This window comes from Rhipicephalus sanguineus, chromosome 7, assembly GCF_013339695.2.
Source record: "Rhipicephalus sanguineus isolate Rsan-2018 chromosome 7, BIME_Rsan_1.4, whole genome shotgun sequence".
Classification (NCBI taxonomy): Eukaryota; Metazoa; Arthropoda; class Arachnida; order Ixodida; family Ixodidae; genus Rhipicephalus; species Rhipicephalus sanguineus.
The window spans coordinates 165,378,307-165,385,855 of NC_051182.1; the positions used below are offsets into that span (position 1 = coordinate 165,378,307).

At 51.7% G+C, this 7,549-nt stretch overlaps 1 protein-coding gene across 1 annotated transcript in view; it reads right to left on the reverse strand.

Moving 5' to 3' along the window:
* LOC119400476 (actin, clone 403) overlaps positions 1-452 on the reverse strand; it is a 3,953-nt gene extending 3,501 nt beyond the window's left edge. Inside the window, exon 1 of the mRNA XM_037667534.2 lies at positions 305-452. The gene's annotated coding sequence lies outside the window, so the exon portion shown is untranslated. The remainder of the gene's footprint in view (positions 1-304) is intronic.
* Between the last annotated feature and the right edge of the window lie 7,097 nt (positions 453-7,549).

Here is a 7,549-nt window from a genome sequence, read left to right on the forward strand (position 1 = left end):
ACTGCGATCATCGCAAGGGTCACTGAACACCACTCGGGATGAGGGCACATCGTCGCTGTACTACGCCTACAGCCGGTTGCCGTCGAGAAGCGAAGGCATGTTTTTCTCTTTAAATCGGGACGATAACAGCCAGGCAAATCAAACCGGAGTAATCCAAGAGGCACGGCGATCTTCCCGAGGAATTATCTGATTTGAAAGAGCTAGGCGGATTAACACCGATGAGAGAATAAGGGATGTCTTAATCTGCGGCGGTAATCCAACTGAAGGCGACGGTAGAAGAGCACACTGGGATGAGTCGGCCCACCTTGTAGAGCAGCTGCCCCGCCTTGGACGAAAGTAAACTTCTCGTAAACGCCGAGAGGCCCGGAGTGACGCTTCCCGGCCCCGCTCCAACATTATATACGGGGGCGAACCCCCCTCGCGCCGGACGTCACGTGGTCCCGGACGTGACGTAAGGCGCCGGCGTCTCGCGGCCAGCGCCATATAGGGCCAGCGGCGGACGCCCTCACCCGCTCCCCGCTAAGCGCGCTCGGCGCGGCGAGTGCCGTTGCATGCAGAGAGCCAAGAATGGCCAACGGCGCCAGCCCCGCGGTAAGGGTTCGGGCACCGGGCGCGCTATTTCGAGCCACCCCCCCTCCTCCCCCTCGGCTCGGCCCCCGAGTAGCCTGGAAAAGCCGCGGCGCGAGCCATGCCCCGCTTTGGCCTTCGCCGGTGGCTCATTCGGTTGGCGGCTCTTTTCTTGATTTTGTTGTGTACGGCCACTGCTCGAAGTTACTGTCCGAATGGTATCGACACTTAGCTTCGAACACGCTGCGACAATCGGTTAGCCTCTAACGTTTGGTCGCCAGGCTTTAGCGAGGGAACTTTGCAGAAACGAGTGGACAGTAGACTTAGAGAAAGAAGCGGAACATGTAGCTTTCCTAGCGCGGACGATGCCGTTAGATTTGAGAAATTTCTCTTAACTTAGCCCACAGAGGACGAGCGATCAATTCCTACTAGCAGCGAAAGTGTTCCGTAAGTAAGTTGATTGCGTTTCTTGTATTCCGAATTTTTCCCTGCATTGAGGCCATGCCTTGGAGATTTGCTACTGCGCGAGGACTTTGTACGTCTCGCTCCTTTCAACAGAATACGCCGCACCGGCGTTACCGGATTAATTAAAGCATACTATGGATACAGGTTAGGGCACCATCGCACCAGAACATTATATATATAGGAAAAGGATATACGCTTCTGAAAATCTTATTCCTCAGCCTATCTTTATCAAGACATCTATAGCGTAGAATTGTCTTAATGCGCTGCATTGGTCTAACAGGCGCACTTGGGCTGCACCACTATATTTAGTCCGAAATACTCGGGCTGCGAAGAGAACAAAGTTCTTCGCAGCACCAAGTGTTCTCCACACCGCTGCTCGCAATTGTACCCAATGGTTAAGTTTTAAGCGCCTATTGCAGCTGATACTATAGGCGGACATGATAATACAAGTACCAAATGCCGACAGCTGGATTGTCGCAAGCTCGAATCGTCAGTCAAACCTCAGCGCACTTATTTATCGGCGAGTACGAATTCAACAGCATCGCTAAATCATTCGAGGAAAATACGACCAGTGTATGCGCATACACCTACGATACATGTTGCGGAATTTATCCTACCAGAAAGGCACGTCACAGTCAACACGCCCGTGCCTGGCAAGCGCGTGACTTCGGTATTGGGACTTCGCAATAATCGCGCACTCCAAGTGACAGACAACGCCCGGGTTGCCCGTATCGCCACGATAGTCGTCGCAAGTGTGCCCCTTATCAACGGGGTCGAGCAGCGTTTTATCAGCTTCACAAGAATCGTCAAAGGCAGGGTCCTCCGATGAATCTTTTTTGCCGATTCTACGATGACTGAGGCCAGGCAAAAACCGCGCTTTCCAGCGGCACAGTCGTATAGCCGAATCCTATCATAAGCGGAGCTAGCGAATGGCTAGAATGATTTCTGGGGCTTTACGTGTCTCAACTACGGTATGACTACGAGGCACGCCGTAGTGCAAATTCCGAAATTTACGCCACCTGGGCCCTTTAAAGGGACACTAAAGTGAAACACTGAAGGCAAAAGTTTAATTCCTAAATTTCGCGCCGAAACCGCCGCACGTGACGTCATGGATTTCAATGTTGTTGTCTTTTTTGCGTATTTTGACAACATTGGTTCAACAAAGTTTCCTGAAACTCGCCATGTTAATGGCCCCATCAGAGTACAATGTACAATCGCGCTCAATATGACTTGCAACACGGGAGCGCGTGGCCTCACGAGTTCAAAGACTGGTCATGGCTTCCACTAGCCCTTATTTCCACAACTAAACACTGTTCTCGCACTCGGAGATGATTCCAAATAAGAAAATATCGCTCAGTTGCTGAAATGAAAACAAGTTGAAGCCATGCGCAATCTTTGTGAACTCATGAGGCCACGCGCTCACGTGTTGCAAGTCATACTGAGCGCGACTGTACTTCATTTTTACTGATTAGGAACTACGTAGGACCTAGTAGATGTCGTCAACATCTATGACGTCCCGACTTTTGGTGCGGGAATGTCAAGGTGACGTCACGCTTACGTGGCGTCTTCTCGCTGCAAGCGTAGTGATATCGCAATTCTGAAAGCGTAATGTACTAACACGAGAAAAATCGTTTCTCTCTTTAGTGGCCCTTTGAGGAACACCAACATCGGGCAGTACACGGACCGCTCGCATTTCGCCTCCATCGAACTCGCGTCTTTCGGGTAGTGCCAACAGCTCCGCTGAAAATGAGAGCCACGGCCCATGCTCGCATAGAAGAAAGGCATCTTATGCCTCAACAGTCCTTGGGTGGACATTTCTGCATCAAAGGCCACAAGTAGCGAAGAGGAGGATGCGTGCAGTACGCGCGCCTCATGCTCGTGTTAGTCGCATTGGCGTCAACAATATTGCGAGGTGGGTGTATTCCACCCACCTCACACACGACATTTTAATTGAACAATGTGCTAAGAACCACCACGGTATAGCTTAGCGGCTATGGCATTGCCCTCCTAAGCCCGAGGCTGCGGGTTCGATTACCGGCCGTATTTCCATGAGGTCGAAATGCAAAACCACTCGTGAACCACTACGATGTTCGTTATGACAACGTTTGAAAGGTGCACGTTAAAGGAATACTGACATTAAAATTTTTATTTTGCGTCTAATGAAAGGCCACCTCAAGCGCCTAGAAAATCTGCTGGTAAGCGTGAGTGCACCATTAAAACGTAATTACAGTATGTACATAAAGCAGCCATTTTGAATGTTTTTCTTTTTGGCACATGACGTCATCACATCTAGCCATACTGGTGCGTGAAGTCACTAGAATTGACACTGCGGCCTGACGTCACGATGCGAAAATCGACTTTGTGTGTAATGTCAAGGTAAAACATTTTATCCCCGTCTACTGAGCTTCCCACTTGCGCAGAGACCTCTCTGTATACAGGAGGTTTGTATGGCCGAATTGGGGTCAGAACCCCTTCAAAGAACCCCACGTGATCGATATCATTCTGGGTCCCCCACCCCTTATCGGGGTGGCTCACAACCGTATCGTGGCTTTGGCACCTAAAAACCAGCCGATTATTTAATTGGGGCTTAATATGCCGACTACAAAGTAGCAGCGCCTGTCCGGCCCATCGGCACAAAACCCGCCGACGAGGGCGTTCATTACGACAAGCGCCACACAGCACGCTGAGAAGCGAACGCGTTCCTCGGCCACGAGGCGACTAGAGCCTCGTACGATCCACACGGGCCAAAAACTTCGGGCACCAGTGCCAAACGATGTATACCGAGGAGAGGGTCGCCCACGCAGCTGCTCCCGCCAGACCATATGCCTCGCTGTACTGCAAGCGGCTGCCAAATCGGTGCTCTAATGCGCCTCGCTTCACTGCACGTCTAGCAAGCGCAAGGAGAAGCCACCTAATCTTGGACGCGGCTTCGCAGGCACGAGGATGATTTCCTTTATCAGCGCAGAATCGTGGACAGCGAGCTGCACGCAACGCCGAATTCTTCGGCGATGTCCATTTTTTCCTGCCCTTTTCCTTCTCACTGATGATTGCAGCCTTATCTTCCAGAGTGATGAACTTCCGCTTTTTCGTTGGAGGCGGCAGCTTCGCAGGCAGCGAAATCGGACGAAGCAATCGCAACACACAGTTCACGTTGCACCAATCGACCAAGCAAACACTCCACACACGCGACCATGAGCGCGCAAAGCCGACAAAGCCAAGCACAGAGCCAAGCCAATGAACGAAACTCCATGAGGAGTGTGGATTTGGCTACGTAGTCCGCGATAACGAGCAGGTGTTTCGGCAAGCCGTCATCATCATCAGTGTCGCCAGCTTTATGTTTTTTTTTTTTGCAAAAAAATGATGGCGGCTGCTTCTCAAGTGCGCTGTAGCGATAGTTTTGCACAATTTAAGTGTAGCATGAATGCATTTCAGCAGTTTTCGAATGTAGTTAACGTTGCGATACGCGGAAAATACGCAAGGTGCTTTTTAACCAAGAACTTCCACGACAAACCTTCGGGACGAATAACTAAAATGGACATGGGGTGAAGTGGAACGTGCGAGTTATACAGCACGCCCAACTGTTTTTTGTCCAATGTGCTTCTAAATGCGGACACATAACTAAAAGTGTGCAACACTGTTAAGTGGTTCGCGGCAGTTAGCACGACTAGCCACCATACGTCCACGCAATTGCGCCATCGAAGCAAAGCTACACGAAGCCGGAAATCGCCCACTAATCGCTTCCTTCTTGCTGCATGCACATCGATAAACAGTGGCCTGGGTGGGTAGGGGCGCGTCAGCTGCCTCCCTGTCACACAACGATAAGCCCTGAGAATGAAACTATACCGAGCAAGCATAATTAAAGTGCCGAGCAGGATGCTCTCAACAGGTCACCTTACTGCGCATGCATCACCAGTGCATCGCAGCGGTGAATCATCGGCGAGATAATTAAAACACTCGTCATCTACAGCGGAATGCGCCAAGTTCAAACAATGACGCTCAGAGGGGTGTAACCGAATGCGCGGTGGAACGAAACAAACACGCCCGCTGTGTAACAATGCAGAGGAGTGAATGCCCATGTTTGGACAGCGTACTCGCGTATATGCGCGCCCAACCGACGGCTTTCCTTTTTGTCCCATGACTGCTATTGGCAGAGTTTGGAAGGACGCCAGATTTGTCTTAAAAAAAAAAAAAAAAACACACACACCCAAGTTGCGCAAGAAAGCTTGCACGGATCCCGCTTCAAGATCCCTTCTCCGCTGGGCCCGTCTCGGAGGGGACATAATATTCTCGATTTGTACACACCCAGTTCATTGACACTCGCTACAGTCGCGCACAACAAGTGTCGGGCACCAACACTCGCATCCCTCGCCTTCTCGCTTCTCGAAAACGCGGCGCCGTAAGTGCCTGCCGTTTGCGGACCTGCGCTTACACACCTTCGTTCAGCTCAATACACGACAACATCGCGAGCCCACGATGAATAAAAGTAGAAGAAGAAAGAGCGTATACAAGTACCTTCGGTCGAGATACAAACCGTTAAGCAGGGATGAAGAACTCGCAATTTCATTTGACGCACTAATCTTGCGCAAGAGCGACAATACACGAAACAGGCCGCCAACATACTGACCTCACACAACAGAAAGTAACTTGACAGTACAGAACAAAAAGGCTTATAAGACCATATCGGAGCCGAAATTACGTCCCGAAAGTGAAGCCAGACACTAGCGATTCCCTCACGGGCCCTTTTTTAAGACCGGTGTTTTATCATTCAGGTGTTTCGATTGAAAGATCAAGTGGCGCAATTCTGCCTCTTCAGCAAAACAGAACGATCCCACGTTTAATTAAAGAGACGGGCTGAGAGAGAGCCAAGCGGCCGCGCAGAAATACAGCGCTGGCCCAGCAAAGCGACAAAAACAGACCGCCCGAAGTAGAACAACCGCGGCGGCTAAAGAAACACGCCTTCGAAGGGGAAAAAAAAGGCAGCGGCGTATCACGAACGAAACGGCGCGACAGCAACTCGCGAGAGAGAGCGCAGAAAACGAAAAAATATCAGATTTTCCACGAGCGCCTTCGTTCTAAAGGTGCGCGCGCAGCTAGCGCCGCGAGAATGCGCACACGCATTAATTTGACGAGGCAACCAGCAAAGACTCTCCCGGCATATCTTTTTTTTTGTTTGTCTTGTTTTCGTAGAATTTTGGCAGCGACGCTCGGTAGCGCGCCTTTGTTTCACCAGCGTGGCGCACCCCTTCCAGCACCCCCGTATTTTTTTTTTTTTTTTTTTCCGAGGGCGACCACCCCCTGCTACGCTCGTGTCGTTTCGCACACGGGCAAAATGAACTCGCAAGAGTGAAATGTGGGTTAGCCACGGTCCGCAAGTTACGCCCAGAGCTCGCTCGTGCACAATGTGCCGTGGCGGAGACGGGAAATCACCGAAGCCTGCAGCACTGCGCTCCCTCCAGAAGCTACGTCGGTCTGCTCCCGCGGTATCCACGCACACAAGCAGTGGCGAAGCCGAGGGTGAGGGAGGGGGGTCATACAGCTTTAACACCCTCGACAGCACCTTGAACAAACGTAACTCAGAAGTACTTGCCGTTGGGCTAGTTAGTTCATACTGCGTACTGACCAAAGCTTGATGGTTAGCACATCTTGAAGAATACGCGGAGGCTTCGAATTCGGACCAAATTCAAGTTTCACATTGTATCTCCTGCTGGAAGTTAACAGCGCTCACAACAAGCTCCTTTCAGTGAAATACAACAAAACTTCCATAACAGTTACCTGGCGTGCGCTGCTTTCTGAAGATATACCAACCTGCCCACCTTCTACTGCATATACATATCCAATGGGAGTCGGCCTCGTGATCAGCGGACAACCACCGACTGCGTCCGGCTTTCGTTCATAGTGCGACTACGCACGCCTTGTATACCACGTGCAGAGTGAAGTGGTAGAAGTTCTCGTCTCACGCCCGGCCATCTAGCAAAATACAGTCCGTCTGCGAGCATAGGGCGTGCGCAAAGTTCTTCATCAGGGGGGGGGGGGGGGGGTTGTTGACCACAGCCCCCCCCCCCTTCCCCCGGTGGTCAGATCCGAAAGAAAACAAGAAAACAAGGCGTGGCCATAACCCTGCGCATTAAAAAATGACGTGAAAGGTCCGACTGAGTGAAGGTATGCTGCAAACTGACCCCCCCCCCCCCCCCTCCGCGGTGCGCACGCCGATGTTTGCGTGTTAAGCTGACCACTACGATAAAACGAAGAAATTTAATCCAAGCAAAGCGCAGACGGGCGTTTACCGTCGACCTTGAAAATATCCTCGCCGCACGTGACAACGGCCGGCCCAGGGAGGCGCACGCGCTATACGCAATCTCGCACCGCGAGCACGTGTACCGATTCGCTGGCGTGCCCGTTTTGGGCTTTACACCCGACAGTCGGGCGATCTGAGCGCGCGCGCCGCATTACATCCGCTAATGCGGCGCCTTCACGAGGCCAACCCATCCGCGCATGCAGCGCACGCGCCGCTGTGCGC